Here is an 18,550-nt window from a genome sequence, read left to right as displayed (position 1 = left end):
AAACGCGCTTTAATTAACGTGTTTATCAAAGGGTTTAAAATGGAACGTGTGCGCCGGAAAGAGCGGGGAAAGTTTCAGAGCTGTCTGCAGCGTCCCACGATAGCGTCGTCTGCTAGCGCGGTGGGTCATCAGCGTCCCACGATAGCGTCGTCTGCTAGCGCGGTGGGTCATCAGCGTCCCACGATAGCGTCGTCTGCTAGCGCGGTGGGTCATCAGCGTCGCACGATAGCGTCGTCTGCTAGCGCGGTGGGTCATCAGCGTCCCACGATAGCGTCGTCTGGTAGCGCGGTGGGTCATCAGCGTCCCACGATAGCGTCGTCTGCTAGCGCGGTGGGTCATCAGCGTCCCACGATAGCGTCGTCTGCTAGCGCGGTGGGTCATCAGCGTCCCACGATAGCGTCGTCTGCTAGCGCGGTGGGTCATCAGCGTCACACGATAGCGTCGTCTGCTAGCGCGGTGGGTCATCAGCGTCCCACGATAGCGTCGTCTGCTAGCGCGGTGGGTCATCAGCGTCCCACGATAGCGTCGTCTGCTGGCGCGGTGGGTCATCAGCGTCCCACGATAGCGTCGTCTGCTAGCGCGGTGGGTCATCAGCGTCCCACGATAGCGTCGTCTGCTAGCGCGGTGGGTCATCAGCGTCCCACGATAGCGTCGTCTGCTAGCGCGGTGGGTCGTTCTCGCCTTCTTTGATCGCCCGTTTGTTTATTTATTTGTTTATTACTAATTTACAGTTGGAGGGAGCTCTTGGTCCGGACGGCTCTCCCAGTAATACCAGGGAGAAAATGAGATTCCTCCGCGCGCGCGGAGCCAGGAATGATTTCCTTCTGAGGCCAGAACAACGGCCCGCCTTCGGCTCCCGCTCGCGCGTCCGTCCAGCGAAACGTTTTTTCGCGATTAGTAGCGTAAATAGTCGTAATTACGGACGAGGCATTCGTCTTTCTGCGTCCGTTAAGTGCCTCGCCTTTACACAGCCGAACGCTCGCGGTCATCTGGGGCGGGAGGAATTGTTTTCTGCTTTCTCAGAACTCTCAAAACCGCTGGTAATGGCTTCTTATTGCGTCGATGGCTATTTGCATGGGAGTGTGATTTAAGTTACTTTGAGGAGTGTTGGGGGGGGGGGGGGGTTGATGGTGGACAGAACAGGGAAAAAGCATTTAACCCCGTCCTGCTCAGTTCCTGATCTGTTTTCTGAAGCTTGGCTTCGAAGCAGGAGCCATAGTCATTAGCCACTGGAGCTGGATTTGTTTGGATTCGTTGGGGTTAAAGTTTATGGAGGGATAACAGGTCTTCTGCAGAGGAGGGATCTTACTGCTCATTAAGGACCTGGGGAGGGGGGAGAGGGGAGGAGGGGAGGGTGGGGGGGGGGGGGGTGGCAGTGAAGGGGGCCTTCGTTTGTGATTATCCAAAAATCAAGGACGCATTAAAAAAAAGAAAGAAAACTATCTGGGGGGAGGAGAAAAAACAAAAAGCAATTAAGAAGGCATTAGCAGGGTAAATATTCAGAAAGGGGAGAAAACATCGATGTTCTCACTGAAGTGGTGCGAGCCTGGTAATGGGGTGTGTTCAGTATTGCTGATACGCCTGAACGTTCAGTAACTCAGGGTGATATGATGACATTTAGTTAAATATTGAACTTAAGCACAAGTGCTTTTCGGTGATATTTATACACACACAAACACACTCACTCACACACACACACTCACTTTTATAATGAATTCTGTAGTGCACTTCCAATCCCTCAATGACTAGTATTTAGTATTTCACATTTCTTTCATTTATTTCTTTAAAAAAATTTATTTATGTAATTAGCGATAACGACATTGATAAGTATTTCGGTTTTTCGCTTTTCGGTAAATGTGCCAGAGTTACTGTAGCTGTGGAGCTCATTTTCAGCCTCTATTCCCTGGACACATTAAAACAGATAAAAATAAATTTCATCATCGGAAGGACGCGACGACGCGAGCGAGCGACAGAATGAAAGTGTCCGGACGGATAACGACGGCGGATAAATCTCAGAGCCGCGGCGGGCGGCTGCTTGGCGGGAGTTCGTACGCGCGCGCGAGAGAAATGGCGGGCGAGAGCGACGGTTTGGCGGCTTCCTGTCCCAGCGAACGTTTTAAGCGGGAAAAACCCGGCGAAACGCCGTCTAGGTGTTCAGGTGTAAATCCCGGCAACATTTTGGTAGAAAATTGACAGTTTTCTTGCCAACTAGTATGTAAGCAGTCTATATCTGGGTAAAACCTCAGCTATATTGGGGTTAGCTTACTGCGTTTATGCCAGAATATCTCTCAGCTACCCCTCTAGACGTATAGATTTCGGCTTTCCGTCACTGGGGTGTCTCATGTGAGGCCCCACAGTTTCACACATTTCCAAAACCTTCTGAAATGTGCCCCCTACCCTGGATTTACCACCAGGGGTGATTTAATAAAGGGGGCCATCATAATTTCATTTTCATTTAATGGACGGGCCCCATGGTCTGGTTTTGTCTGTGGCCAGCCGCTCAGCAGGACAACATGCTATTGGCTCTCGTGTCAAAGGGTGGGAGGGGTTCAGTCAGGGGTGGGAGGGTTTCAGTCAGGGGTGGGAGGGATTCAGTCAGGGGTGGGAGGGTTTCAGTCAGGGGTGGGAGCGGTTTCAGTTGGGTGGGAGCGGTTTCAGTTGGGTGGGAGGGGTTTCAGTCAGCTGGGGCGATTCCTCATTGGCTGATTGGGCACTTGCAGATCGTCCAGTCGATCAGCTCGAGCAATGTCTCCGTCTGACTGGCGTCTGAGCGCGCTCAAACCTCACGCTGACATCACGCGCTCCAGCGGACCGTTCCGGATCGATAGCGGAGGTTGTGGCGGTGAGCGCTGGTGAATACTGCGGCGTGTTCCACATTAGGAGGACTCCGGGGGGGGGGTGTGGGGGGGGGGGGGGGAGGACACTACTTACGCCCCGCGTTTGGGGTTCCTCCAGCGTGGCGTGGGAAAAGCTTTGCCTCCATAACACCCGTGAGTTTCAGAGACGCCGCTGCGCTCACCTCACCCTGCCTGCTCACCTCACCCTGCCTGCTCACCTCACCCTGCCTGCTCACCTCACCCTGCCTGCTCTGCTTCCCCACAGACGCCCGCCCGCCCTGTTGGGTTCCCCCGTTTATGTTGACCTCTGACCTCCTGCCATCACCTTGGTAACCATCTCATTTTTATTTATTTTTTTTGTTTTCCTTGCTGCTTTGCTGTCATCTCCGCATGGTGCCTGTTCTGTGTATTCTACATTCTAAGCTTGTAGTTCTCGTAAACAGGTGAAATTCTGTGGTAAGTCCCCGTGTGTGATCTCATTTTTCTTATTTCTTGTTTTCATTTTCATTTCTTTGTGTGATTTTGCGCTGTGTTGTACGTGCTCTGAATCACTCACCATCTCTACCTCCATGTCTTTTTAAAAAAAAATTTTTTTAAAGGGCTTCATTTGTTTACGTTTTCAGTGTTGCCATGGAAATGAGTGTTCAGTGACTTTGGTCATTCTGTATTGCCAAGGACGTTCGGCAGTACCCCCGCCCCCCCACCTCAAACACAAACGCCCACGCCCCCACACCTGCCTGCTGCAAGGATGAGGGAGACGCCGTCTATTTCCCTGGGTAACTTTCAGTGTCTCCTTTCCTGCGGCCATTTTAGTTATTAACTCCAGTTTTGTAAGACTTGGGTTTGTGTGTGTTTGTGTGTATGGTATGAGTGTGTGTGTGTGTGTGTGCGTGCGTGTGTGTGTGTGTCTCTGTACCTCTGTGTATTTGTGTGCATGCCTGTGTGTGTGTGTGCACGCATGCACGTGTGTGTGTGTGTGCCTCTGTGTGTGTGTGTGCGAGTGTGTGTGCGTGTGTGTGCCTCTGCGTGTGTGTGCGTGCACGCGTGCCTGTGTGCGTGTGTGTGCCTCTGCGTGTGTGTGCGTGCACGCGTGCCTGTGTGCGAGTGTGTGTGCGTGTGTGTGTGTGTGCCTCTGTGTGTGTGTGTGCGAGTGTGTGTGCGTGTGTGTGTGTGCCTCTGTGTGTGTCTGTGCGCGCGTGCCTGTCTGCGAGTGCGTGTGCGAGTGTGTGTGTGTGTGCCTCTGTGTGTGTGTGTGCGCCTCTGTGTGTGTCTGTGCGCGCGTGCCTGTGTGCGAGTGTGTGTGTGTATGAGAGAGAGAGAGAGTGTGTATATTGTACATATGTACTCCAGCTGGATGCTGGCTCTGTATTGAGGGGCGCTGTGCTGGTCATCCATCTCGGAGGCTGGGCCCTGCTGTCCTGTGTAAGGGACACCTGCAGGCCTGAGTGATGTGACAGCAGGTGTGTGACGCGGCGACGTGCCGGGCCTGCCAGCCCCGTTTGTGTGTGCCAGGGGTCAGGGGTCAGAGGTCAGGGGTCGGGCCGTGTGTGCTGCGGGCCTCCAGCTGGCAGGGCCGGGCGTGGTCGTCGGAGCGGCGTGGCCGTTTGGTGCTCAGTCACCTGGACGAGGATGCGCTGGGTCAGCCCTGCCCTCTCCACGGCAACGGGCCAGACGAGGGAGGATGCGCCTGGCAACGCTGTCACCGGCATCTGTAGTGCGTGACCAGAGCTGGCGGGGTGTGTGTGTGTACCTGTGTTCCTGTGTGTGTGTGTGTGTGTGTGTGTGTGTGTATATGTACCTGTGTTCCTGTGTGTGTGTGTGTGTGTGTGTGTGTGTGTGTGAGAGTATGCGTGCATGGCATGTGTCTGTGAGTGAGAGAGAGAGAGTGTATGTGTTAATATTCCTGTGTGTGTGTGTGTGTGTGTGTGTGTGTGTGAGTATTCCTGTGTGTGTGTGACCATCTCCCTCCCTCTGTCTCTGTCTCCCTCTCCCTCTCTCTCTCCCCCTCCCCACCCCGCTCCCCACCCCCCCCCCCCCCTCTCTCTCTCTGATAGGACATGCTCCGTTCGGTCCGTGGCTGAACTTGAGGGTGTATTAAAAATAATGTCCCGCGTAGGAGAGCCGATCTGTCTTTTATGGGCAGGGCAAGCTGGTGCGCACCCAGCGCCTTTTAAAACCTCCTTTATTTCTGCGGCGGGGCGACTCTGGCGGACGGGGGTCGCCTGCTCTCCTCCGCCTTTTCGGGATGGGGGGGAGGGGGGGGGCGCGTCCCTCCAAATTTACTTGTGAGAAAAGGGGACCGGGCGTGGCCTTGGAGAACAGAAGCAGGATGTTGGGTGGAGTCGGGAGGAGCGTTGATGACGCTGGTCAGGGGCGTGGCGCTGTGTACATGCTAGCTTTTACCAGAACAATTAGATTTGTGTTAATTTGTTATTTTAATTGTTTTTATTGTATTAGAAATGGTGACCAAACAAATATTGTTTTTAATGTAACATAGTTCAGTCATCCTCTTTATTACGTGGTCCGGTTCAGTTATAAGAGACCGGTCCGGTTCAGTTATAAGAGACCGGTTGGGTTTCAGTTGTAAGAGACTGCAGGGTCCAAGTTCGGCTACAGTACAACAGGACACAACTCTTCCTGCTCCATTGAGACTAGGCTTAATGGTATTTATGATGTTTTAAAAAAAATAAAGCTCTTTTCCCCACTTCAGAACAATAGAAAGCTTGTCAGATGTAATATTCTCATTTTCCCACTCACAGAGACTCTCACTGAAGAGTTCCCCCCCCCCCCCCGGGGGATTTGTGTCTTTTCCCAGTCCAGGTCCGCGGGGAACGGAGTCGTTTGTAATTCTAGCGCTGCCGGGCGTCGTGTCGTTTGTAATTAAGCTCGTTCCTGTGAGATCCGGCGGCTGCCGGAGCCCTCTCTGTCCCGCGCCGCGTAGGTCATGTTCCATCACGGATTCACGCGCAGGCGGGGAGCGAACGGTCCCGCGGCGACGCCCGCCGAACATCGCCCCCCCCCCCCCCCCAAACCGCCACGTCTCGTACCTGTCGACTTGTTTCCTTTCGCCCCCCCCCCCCCCCGGTGTTGCGTTTCGTCGCTTGATTAGAAGCCGCTGAATTACAGTCACGTTCGTGCTGCAGAAAGCCGTCTCACAGGTTAGCCACGGAAGTCTCGGCTGCCGAGCCGTACCTGTACCTTCACCTGTACCTGTACCTGTACCTGTACCTGTATCTGTACCTTCACCTGTACCTTTACCCGTACCTGTATCTGTACCTGTACCTGTATCTGTACCTTCACCTGTACCTTTACCCGTACCTGTATCTGTACCTGTACCTGTATCTGTACCTTCACCTGTACCTTTACCCGTACCTGTATCTGTACCTGTACCTGTACCTGTATCTGTATCTGGTAAATGGTAAATGGACTGCATTTATATAGCGCTTTTATCCAAAGCGCTTTACAATTGATGCCTCTCATTCGCCAGAGCAGTTAGAGGTTAGGGGTTAGGTGTCTTGCTCAAGGACACTTCGACATGTCCAGGGCGGGGTTTGAACCGGCAACCCTCCGACTGCCAGACAATCGGTCTTACCTCCTGAGCTATATCGCCCCTTGGCGTATCTGTACCCGTACGTGTATCTGTACCTGTACCTGTATCTGTACCTGTACCCGTACCTGTACCTGTACCTGTACCTGTACCTGTACCTGTACAACGTACCTTTACCTGTACCCGTACCTGTACCTCTACCCGTACCTGTACCTGTACCTGTACAACGTACCTTTAGCTGTACCCGTACCTGTATCTGTACCTGTACCTGTACCTGTACCTGTACCTGTATCTGTACCTGTACCTGTACCTGTCCGCTCCTGTCAGCCAGGCGGTGATAATTAAACCCGCTCGCCGTGCAGGGGGAGTCGGAGGGGAGCGGTAACTTTCAGACCGAATCAATGAGCGGCAATAGAAGCCTGTTTCATCAGAAATGAAAAGGATGCGCTTGGAAATATCAGCAAGTCACACAGGACTTCCTCCACTTAAAGAGAGCTTTCCAGACACGCTAGGATTAATATACCTTTTCTAATGGACTGCGTGTCAATGTGTACCCCCCCCCCCCCCCTCCCCGCCACCCCCCCACCCCCCCCACCCCCCCACCCCCCCACCCCCCCACCCCACCCCACCCCCCAGCTCTGTGAGCAGGTAGGATTCAGTCAGGCACAGATGATTTTTAAGCGATTCATTACTTCACCCTCAAACTCCCGAAACCCGCCCGATTGATTTCGTGAGCACGGGGACGGTCCTGTGTGTCATCTCTGTGTTCCGCTCGGCTGCGGTGGTTAGCACAGCGTCTCCTGATAAAAGCCCTCTTACCCCCCCCCCCCCGCCCCCCCCCGTCCCCCGCAGGCTAATGCAGCTAAGCTTCGGAGCCCCCCAGCCGTGAAAACACGCCGTCTGTCCGCTTCCCCCTCGGCCCCCGCTCAACCATGTCTGACCACGTTGCCGTGCCGACCCAGCGTCCTTCAAAATGTGCGGTTGCATTTCATTATGCCCCCTCCCCCCCCCCTCCCTACCCCCCCCCCCCCCCCAAAAATAAGCAAAATTTTATTTGATCCCGGAAACTTCCACCTTGCTGGACATCACACACTTCCTCAGCCCAATCACCTTACAGTCGCCTTCTGTCAGAAGCATTGGGGTCACTGATATCGACTCTCAGCGCGCAGGAGAAAGGCTTGCTCCTGTGCGGGTTTGGGCCAGGGTTGTCTGGGAAGCGTATTGTGACGATTGCTGTGAAAGACGCTATACACATAAAATTTGATTGATTGATTATCACGGTTCTGACAGCTCCTAGCTACCCGATAAACAAGACGGTACATTCTCATAATTAACGTGAATATTTATTTCAGAGAACAAAAAAAGAGTGTTGTCAACACCATACTCTTTTGCACAAAATGTGTGTATTATGACTGGCGTTAGTGGCCTGATGTGATTCTGATGTGTAGGCCCGTGCTGACGTTTTTCTCACACTTCAGATGGGTATCGCATCGCTCGAAGGGATCGTTCACGTTCTGGTGTGTTTTAATAGTGTTTCCGTTTTCGCGGATGAGTTCTATTATTGTGCACTAAAGCTGAAATACACTTTGCGTAACTCCAGGGCGGATTGTCTGACGTTTCTGCCTCCAGAGGTTGCGGGTGTTCGCATTACGCGATTATCCTTCAGGAAAAATTTACATTTAATCTTATTTTTAGTTGCAACTATTTTCGAGCCCGTGCAGCCCGAGACTGACGCGTTAAAATGCAAAGACGTCGGCTACTGGCGCAAAATAAAACCCGATTTTTATGTTTCTCATTATGAATAGACACTGTAAAAGAGCTGCCTTCATGTGCGCAGACTCTGGTGGCCTAACATCGCTATGCACACGGTCTTAAAACCCTCCTAACACCGCTATTTATACTATCGCCCGCAGAAGTTCGCCTGAAACTTTTGTATATATTCACGATATCATCCACCACACACGCACACGCACACACACACACACACACACACACACACAAATGTCTGGGCTAATCGAAAATACGCTCTGAAACATAATATAAAAAATAATACCAAAATTCCAGCACAAATGCCTAAGGATGGTATATAAAGATGTTATTGTGTTGTAATTTGCGGTGCTGTGCTATGTTTATAACGGGCTTGGCGATGTTTACTTTCTGAAGAGTGTGACTGAGGGATTTACGGGCCCTTGGACCTGCTGCTCTGTCCCTGTGTGCCAGTGTCTGATGCAGTACCCGTGTGTGTGTGTGTGTGTGTGTGTGTAGGCATGTGTGTGTGGGTGTGTGTATGTGGGTGTGTGTATGTAGGCGTGTGTGTGTAGGCGTGTGTGTGTGTGGATGTAAATGGTAAATGGACTGCATTTATATAGCGCTTTTATCCGAAGCCTCTCATTCGCCAGAGCGGTTAGGGGTTAGGTGTCTTGCTCAAGGACACTTCGACACGCCCAGGGCGGGGTTTGAACCGGCAACCCTCCGACTGCCAGACAATCGGTCTTACCTCCTGAGCTATGTCGCCCCGCCCCGGATGTATTTGTAGGCGTGTGTGTGTATAGGTAGGTGTGTGTGTGTGTGTGTGTGTGTGTGTAGGTAGGTGTGTGTGTCCGTGTGTAGGTGTGTGTGTAAGAGAGTGTACAGTATGTGTCTGTTTATGTGAGTGCGTGTGGATGTGTGTGTTTGCAGGCGTGTGCATGTCTGTGTGTGTGTTTGCAGGCGTGTGCATGTCTGTGTGTGAGAGTGTGTATGTATTCTGTGTATGTGTGTGTGTGTGTATTTGTAGGCGTGTGCGTACAGTAGGTAGGTGTGTGTGTAGGTGTGTGGTGTGTGTGTGCTCAGGTGTGTGTGGAAGCACACTCAGGGTCAGTGTGCTGTGTTGGGAGCGTGGAGCTGAACACGCTGAGCCGGCTCCTGCTCCTGCTCCTGCTCCTCTCCTGCTCCTGCTCCTGCTCCTCTCCTGCTCCTGCTCCTCTCCTGCTCCTGCTCCTGCTCCTGCTCCTGCTCCTGCTCCTCTCCTGCTCCTGATCCTGCTCCTGGCTGCATGCGCACAAAGGGCACGCCGCAGGAACATCTCAAATCGGGCTGAAAGTGAAATAGAATAATCAATTTGTGCCACATTAATCTCATCTCCCCAGCCGCCGCGCATCGATCTCGCGTTTCTCTGCGCTCACCCACAGCCCGAGTCGCGCGGCAGGGTCGCCGTACGATGACTTTCAGAAACGCGCAGGTGAACGAGCGGAACTCTCCGCTCAGGTGCACATCGGCGTCTCTGAGAAGCGCACCTGGGCGCCGTGTTTCGTTTGTGTTTCGTTTTGTTTTGTTTTGTTTTGTTGGCCTGCTCAGTGTGCCACCTGGCTAAGGTGTAAACAGAGCGTGAGACATCACTCTAGTAGCCTTGGCAACCAAAAATCTCTTCAGAATGAAGGCGTGTGATTGGATATTTGGGGGGCGGATGGATAGAATCGTACAGAGAGGAATCGCGTGCGTAATAAGCAGCGTAACCTGGAGACAAAATCCTTAACTTCCAGGTAAAATCACAACTTCCAGGTAAAATCCCGCTTCAAAAGAATAATTATGAGCTTTTGCATTTCAGAAACAGCGACCATCGTTGCTCCTAGCGTCCATATTTAATTCATCAGGAATAGTGCAGACCCAGCTAAAAACTTGAGGTTGAGGGTTTTTTTTGTTGTTGCAATTATTCATATTATTAAACGATTAGGATAATAATTACGAATTCCATGACTTGGAGTAACTGGAATAGAGGCTCAGCCGAACTGCTCGAGCACGGTTTGGTTTCGTAATGAGGCGCAGTTGCAGACTGACAGGCCGGAGAATCCCACATTGAGAGTCCGCGGCTGCCTGAGACTGAACTGCCCTGTGGTTGCCATGGAAATGTCGCTCTGTCACCATGAGCGATGAATGGCTGTTTGTCTACCTGTCCGTCTGCTGTCAGGGGTGTGGGGGTGTGGGGGCGGGGGAGTGTGGAGGGACATCCATCCATCTGTTTTCTACACCGCTTATACCTGCTCATGTTTTGGGGGGGGGTGGGGGTGGGGGGGGGGGGGGGAGCAGACAGGCAGCTGGAGCCTATCCCAGCATACATTTGGTGAAGGGCAGGAAGGTTTGGGTGGACATCAGTGGTGGGGTTAGTCATGCTGTGATTGATACGGGTGTGGGTTGCATCAGGCAGCAGAGAGTTTGTGGGGAGAATCTTCACCATCTGAGACAGTCAGTAGCTGGGATCCTGAGCTTGACTTCTCAACACTGACATCAAGCTTCAGAAAAAAGTGCAGAAAAAAAAGTTTGTATTTTTTGCGTGGCTGTTTTCTGGCCCTGGAATGCAGGTAACCACCAGGAGGGTGTTATTCTCTCTTTTTAGTTTATTATTATTTTTTTTTTGCTCCTCTGACATTGAGTCTTATTGAAAACTCTGATTGGCTCCTGAGGGGGAGGAGCTTCTCAGGGCCGGCCCCTCCCCATGTTACAGTGCTGTGACCTCCGAATCTCCTGTCTTTGAGTAATACTGTCCCTGAGTTTAGGGTTAGGGTGAGGGGAGGTGGTGGTTGGGGCGGTGGGTGGGTCCAGGTGCAGGAGAGGTCATGGAGAACCCAAACCCATCACATAGCCTCCGCCAGCCTTTTGTTTGCAGCACACGTGCGTAACCGCCCCCCCACCCCCCACACTCTAAACCCACCCCCCCCGCCCCCCCCCCCCCCCCCCCCACCTGCGGCTGCGGGGCTCAGAGCGGCTGCCTCTCTCTCCAGACGCCGTCCAAATTAGAGCGAGAAATGAAAAGCTGACACACGCTGAAGGTTGAGCTGCCCCCCCCCCCCCCCCCCATCCCCGCCCCCCCGATGCGACTGGGGCGCTGGTGTGGGCCCCTCTTTAATTAGAGAGGAGAGGGCCCTTATGGAAGCAGGGGGTCTGTGTCTGTTCAGGAGGTGCGTGGTTTCGGGGGTGAGATGATGGGGGGGTGGGGGGCGATGGGGGGGGGGCACCGCGGCTCCTGCTGTTGCCCTCCGTCGGGGCGTCTCTGGGTGCTGCCGTGGTTACGGCTGGGCTGCCGGTAATTACCCTGCTGCTTCTGATCAAAGCGCTGTGCGTGGAGAGGGGCGGGGCTAGACCTGAGGGACAGGAGGAGAGGGGCGGGGCTAGACCTGAGGGACAGGAGGAGAGGGGCGGGGCTAGACCTGAGGGACAGGAGGAGAGGGGCGGGGCTAGACCTGAGGGACAGGAGGAGAGGGGCGGGGCTAGACCTGAGGGACAGGAGGAGAGGGGCGGGGTTAGACTAGAGGGACAGGAGGAGAGGGGCGGGGCTGAACTTTGAGGGAAAGGAGGAGGGGGTGGGGCTTTTAAGGGTTACATAGTTGGGCCTGCAGCATCTCCTCTGTTGCTCACTGTTGGATGGTTTCAGTGTGTTATGCAGTTGGGTGCTCTTGGTGTGTTACTCAGTTGGACGCTGTCGGTGTTTGATGCAGTAACATGCTCTTGGACGCTCTCAGTGTGTTGTGCAGTCAGACGCTCTCGGTGTGTTACGCAGTCAGACGCTCTCGGTGTGTTATGCAGTTGGACGCCCTGAGTGTGTTGTGCTCTCGGTGCGTTACGCACTCGGGCCTTGGGGAGGTGCGGTCCTGGGCCTGGGAGGCTGACCCACTAACTGCGTGTGACCTCCAGCGCCGGATGATGAATGTGAGCCCAAACTCCGCTCGTCCTGCTCGGCCCCGCCTCGCTGACGCCTGCTCCCATTCCGTCTGAAGCACCAAACCCCCCCCCCAACCACCCCCCCCCCTGAGAGACGAGGAGGGAGGACAGAGGAATCTCAGTACATTTAAAGTCAGCCGCTCTCGAACAGCACGGTTACTGAGAGGGAGCAGTGCCTCTCCAGGTACACAGCCCGGCTCTCCTGCACAGGCTGCTCTCTGAGCGAATTTGGGCACGACGCGGAGTAAAGCAGGTGTGCATTGCACAGGTCATTGCTGCTGCTGGAACGGGCTTGAGCATTTCCCCCCCCCCCCCCGGCGGGTTGGGCATCGCCCGTGCGCTCGCCAGCCGCAATTAGTCATTTATACTGAACACGTGTTTCCGTGGCGATGGCCCGACCAGCTTCCTCCTGATTAACGCGGTGTTAGTTAGCGGTGCTGACTCGGGCGGACCCCGGGCTCAGTCTGCCCCGGTGCTGGGCTCCTAAAGACACCAGTGCCCCCCCCCCCTCCTTAAGCAGCCAGACGCCAGGCCCGCCCGCGCCCGGGGAGCCACACCCACTCTTCCCTTCAAGTGCTCATCTGTCGCTCCGCTTCCCTTTAAAAAGCGTGAAATTGGTGCAAAAAAAAAGAGGAAAAGAAACTAAAACCCAGCGGAGCGAGGGGGGGGGGGGGGGGAACCAAAAGGAGCAAAAAGAGGAGAAGCAGACGGAGGGGTGTGGGGTGTGGGGGTTTGGGGGGGGGGGTGGAAAGGAAATGCCCCATGGTTATTTTTGTACCGAATTCATTAAGACTTTGATCTGCCTGCCTGATACGTCTTAATTAAAACTGGATTGATTGCTTTGCCGCCGTGACCCCGCGGCTCTTCAATAACAGCGCTGATATTTTTTTGGGGCTCGATATAAAACATCTGAATTTGTGTCGGGCGATCTGTTTGATGTAGCGCCCGCCGTGTTACCCAAATGCGTTTCACTTAGCCCGGCCATTTAAAACAGGCGCCCGCCCGCCAGCGCACCCACGCGCAGGATTAGTCACGGCTGAACCTGGCCCGGACCCAGAACCCCCCGGTGACTGATCGCGGGTCTTAAAACAATCAGAACCGCCCGTTTGATGGAGCGTTTAGCTTCCTGTAATGCCCACCACACCGTTTTCATTACGCTATGTTTTATTTAAGTCCCAAAACGTTGCGCACATTATGATAAAAAAAAAGAAAGAAAAAATGGCGCCGTAAATTCATTATTGATTTTTTTTCCGCCTCCTTCTTTAAAGGTATAATCACATAGATTGTATCGCCCTCTTAATCTTGTTAAAATAAAGGTTGCTGCTTGTGAGATATCAATCTGGCGAGAGAAAAAAAAAAACAATGAAAGGGAAAAGAAAAAAAATAAATAAAAATAAAGCGAGGAGGCGTGATTGTTCAGCCCTTCTGAGCGGGCGAACGTTGCGTCTCGTTAGCACTCGGGGGGGGGGGGGGGGGGAGACGGGGCCCCTGTCACCTCCGGCTTCCCGTGCCGATCTGCGGGCCAGGCGGGAGGTTCCACCGAGTTCAGCGTTAGCGTTAGCGGAATCCCGCCGTCGGACCCTGGCCTCCCCTGACCGCCAAGTGCGCCGCGGCGTCCGCGTAACTGAAGAGGCGTACATAATTTCACATTAATATCCCCCCCGTTCATTCAATTAACTCTGTCACCTTGGAGAGCTTACCTCTCTTTCTCTCTCTCTCTCTCTCTGACACACACACTCTCTGTCTCCCTTTCTCTCTCTGTTTTTCTTTGTTTTGCACTTTCTCTCTCTGCCTCTCTCTCGCTCTATGTTTTCTTTTTCTTTTTTCCGTGTGCTCATCTGCAACTTCCATAGTCGTTGGACGGGGGAGGGGGGGAGTTTCTGTGGAGTAAAAGCTTCCTCTTTTCCTCTCAGATGATGGAATGTACAAGTCAAGCGCAGGCGGAGCGATGGTGATATTTATGACCCCTGTTTCCCTGCAGAGAGGAAGGCAGCAGTATTTGGGTGCATTATTGTTTCTGTTAGTGTGTTTTTTTTTATTAAGGTTACGGGGGTGGAAAACAGAGTTAAAACTGCTTTCCTCAGCAACGCTGCAGTTCCTTTCTTTGCCTGCAGGGGGAGAAATGTGCAGTGGGACGCACCACTGTTATTTTCAGCCTGTCCAGGGTGTGGAGGGCCAGGATTTCTTTGAGGGGAAAACCCAACAGAGTGACATCAAGGGTCAAAGGTCGACAGAGGAAAAGGTGAAAATCTCTCCCTGCTTTGGTTGTTGTTCTCAGGGATGATTGTGGAGGAGTGAGAGAGAGGGAGGGAGGGAGGGAGGGTGTGAAGGACAGATCCGTGTCTGGAAGCTCATGTGTGTCCCTCTGTAGCATCGCGGCTGGTTTTGGGGCTGCACAGCAGAACTGCGTTAGCAGCGTTAGCACCCCCCCCCCCCCCCCAAACACCCCGACGTCTCCTCATCTGTAAGTTCTCCCGGGACCTCCCGGGCTCTAGGTGGCGCTGGTGTAAATCTGGGTGCCGTGTTGTCTCCAGTGCTGGCAGACTTCACCCTGGCACCGGCTGAGATCGCACCTGCCAACAGTTCTGCTGCCGAATCGCTTCTCACCGTTTAAACTCGTTAACTCCAATTAAACAAACGCCTAATTCAATAACAAAAGGGGGGGGGGTTGCGATGTGTTGTATTGACAAGGTGACCATTCATTTTAGAGAAATGCATCTCCCCGCGGGTGGTGTTCAAGGGGAATCATGAAAATTGCGAATACAAAATGGATGAGCGCCTTTTAGATACAGCTCTGACCTCTGACCTCTGACCTGTGCTGTCTAAATTGCGATTGGTTCGTTATGAAGGCATGTACAGTCTCATGCACACGCACATACTTACGCATGCATACAAACACACATGTATACACACACACACAAACACACACTTATATATACACACGTACATACACGTACACACTCACACAAACACGAATGCACAAAAACACACACATGCAAACATAAATGCACACACACACAAAACAACGGGCACACACACACTCAGACACACACACACACACACACACATACTGTATATCTGAGAGAGTGTGCAGCCATTTGTACTCCCGTTTCATCTGTCTTATTGAGATATGTGATATTCATATTTGTGGGCTGTGCGAACTGAGGGAGATCCTGGAGGGCCGTGGGGACCAGGGGCCCACAGAACAGTGGGGCGCAGTTCCAGGTTCGGAGAGAGAGAGAGAGAGAGTGAGAGAAAGAGAGAAAGAGAGAAAGAGAGAGAGAGAGAGACAGAGAGAGAGAGGGAGGGGGAGAGAGAGAGACAGAGAGAGAGAGAGAGAGAGAGAGAGAGAGAGAGAGGCTCATTGTTGTCATGGTAATGATTCAGTATCCGAACGTCTGTGTGGAACCCCAGCAAACATACGGGAATAGGCCTGGGACATCCGATCTGAGGGAGGGAGGGAGCGAGGGAGGGAGAGAGACGTATAGATGGATGAAAGGAGGGAGGGAGGGAGCGAGGGAGGGAGGGAGAGAGACGTATAGATGGATGAAAGGAGGGAGGGAGGGGGCGAGAGAGGGAGAGGGGAAGCGAGCCATATGCTCATGTTCGGATGCAGCGGAGATGAACTTCACTCAAGAGGAGGAGGTTTTGACATATTGAGCTGCTGCTGTACTCCAGGTGCGAGGCCCATCACCCCCCCCCCCCCCCCCCACAAAAAACCCCCACCCCCCAGGATTACATGCGCCCCCCCACCCCTCACTCACTCTGCTTTTCTGTACACGCTCCATTCCTCCCCCCTTTTTTGTTTTAACTTGTGTTTTTCATGCCTGGCTGCGTCCTCTGATGCGCGTGATAAATTTTTATCAGTCTGTATTCTCATTACGCACTGGAGCGCACATACCACCCTGGACCTCTGTCCTGCTGCTCCTGTGATGCACCCCCCCCCCCGCGCCGCACATCACCCCCCACCACCCAACCTTAGCCCCACCACTTCCCCCACATCACCCCCACCACCCAACCCTGCCCCCCCCTTCCTCCACGTCACCCCCCATCGCCCAACCCTGCCCCCCCCTCGCACACCAACCGCCCCCCCACACAGCATTTGTACAGCAATCAGGGGAACATTTCCAGGTACAATTACAAAGCAGGGCTCCCCACTGTCAGCATTACAATGTGTGGATAACAATTAGATCAGTGGAGCAATCATTCATTTTTAGTGTGGCCTGCTTGCAAGGTCTACAGCTGCATCAGGTAGCTGTTCTGTTATTTAGAGATATTTTACACTTTCAGCTCTACAGTGGGAAAGGGCTATAATGAGCCAGCCTGGTTCCAGCTCTACAGTGGGAAAGGGCTATAATGAGCCAGCCTGGTTCCAGCTCTACAGTGGGAAAGGGCTATAATGAGCCAGCCTGGTTCCAGCTCTACAGTGGGAAAGGGCTATAATGAGCCAGCCTGGTTCAGCTCTACAGTGGGAAAGGGCTATAATGAGCCAGCCTGGTTCCAGCTCTACAGTGGGAAAGGGCTATAATGAGCCAGCCTGGTTCCAGCTCGACAGTGGGAAAGGGCTATAATGAGCCAGCCTGGTTCCAGCTCTACAGTGGGAAAGGGCTATAATGAGCCAGCCTGGTTCAGCTCTACAGTGGGAAAGGGCTATAATGAGCCAGCCTGGTTCAGCTCTACAGTGGGAAAGGGCTATAATGAGCCAGCCTGGTTCAGCTCTACAGTGGGAAAAGGCTATAATGAGCCAGCCTGGTTCCAGCTCTACAGTGGGAAAGGGCTATAATGAGCCAGCCTGGTTCCAGCTCTACAGTGGGAAAGGGCTACAATGAGCCAGCCTGGTTCAGCTCTACAGTGGGGAAGGGCTATAATGAGCCAGTCTGGTTTCCAGCTCTACAGTGGGAAAGGGCTACAATGAGCCAGCCTGGTTCAGCTCTACAGTGGGGAAGGTACAGTACAGGAAGTACAAGCAGGACTCACCTGGTGGTCCAGGTGGAGGTTGTGTCGGGCTGTAGGAATGATGAAAGCAGGAAGCCTAGAAAAGCAGAGAAAGAGAGCGTCTCCACTGGGTCTGCATGTGCCGTTTGTTCTTTTCTACTAAATAAAATACGTACGGAAAAAAAAATAAAATCGAACTGATAAAAAAAACCCCTCAAACTTCCCCATGAATTGTTTACCAGGGGGGTGTAACCATGGACGCTGGGCTTTTTCTAACGCACTTGCTTCTCGCGGTCCTACCTCCCCCCCCCCCCCCGCCCCCCCAGCTCCCCCCAGCCGCCATTCTGCTTTAAAACCCCTCATGAAAAAGTCATAAAGAAAATCTGTCCAGTAATAGGCATTCACCTCTTTGGATTCAGACAGGAACTGCACACGGGCATAATCTCATTTTAAATATTTTACTCACACATTATACAGTGTGTGTGTGTGTGGGGGGGGGGGGGGGGGCGGAGGGGAAGGGGGGTTGGTGGGTTAGCCTACTGTGAATTTTTAGTGTGAGTCAAAATAAAAATAACAAAAAAGTGCAGTAGCTTGCAGAAGTGATTTTATCTGTGCTGTTGTGGTGGAACATGAGAATGTTGGGAAAGTGGGGGGGGAGGCGGGTGAGGGGACAGGGGAGTGGAGGAGGGGGTGGGGGGGGGAGTGGAGGGGACAGGGGAGTGGAGGAGAAGGGGGGTAGGGGGTAGGGGAGGGAAGGGGGGAGAGTCCCAGTGGTTTTCTCTGTTAGAGGTGGCTCCAGTTTCAGGTTTAGCTGACCACAGTGGTTCAGAAACAGCGTCCTGTCCTCTCTATCCTGGGAGTGTTTCGCCTCATCTGTGGGGGGGTGGGGGTGGGAGTGGGAACTGGTCTTTTTCCATGTATTCCCGTTTGAATTTTGGTGTTGGGGACCATCAGGCTGTGCCTAGTTCTTTCCCATTTGGTGAATGCTTTGTGGCTAACGTTGATTGATTTATTGATTGAACCACTTCAGATGACCAGCCTGTATAGGCATAAAGACAGTATTATATGAAGAATACATTTCACAGCAAAGGACAAGTTAACACTTAAACCAACTTTTGTTTTGATGGAAGTTTACCACAACCGGCTCTGCTTATATTTGTCCAGAATTTCTGTGTCTGAGTTTGTGTTCATGCAGTACACCTGAAGCACTCAAACAGGTGAAAGCTTTGAGACTACCTTACCCATGCAATAAGAGCTCCACATGGGCAGGGGCTGGCAGTGTAATGTAGTGGCTAAGGAACTGACCATACGCTTAAATCACAGAGGTTGCAGGTTCAAATCCCAGGTCTGGTGTGGCTGTTGTACACTTTGATGAGGGTACTTAGTTGGTCCTGTAAAAACATCTGCTGTGTAATCAGGCTTATCCCTTTCCGTTAAGCCTGATGTGATGTCATCAGCGACACCGTATTGGGGGGTAGCGCAGGTAGTGTTCGGAGCGGTTTCTGGGTGAAAGGCGGGTCTGCTTTACCTCTCTGTG

This window comes from Anguilla anguilla, chromosome 11 (genome assembly GCF_013347855.1).
Source record: "Anguilla anguilla isolate fAngAng1 chromosome 11, fAngAng1.pri, whole genome shotgun sequence".
Taxonomy (NCBI): Eukaryota; Metazoa; Chordata; class Actinopteri; order Anguilliformes; family Anguillidae; genus Anguilla; species Anguilla anguilla.
The sequence above is the reverse complement of the archived record's forward strand: the minus strand, read 5'-3'. Positions refer to the sequence as shown.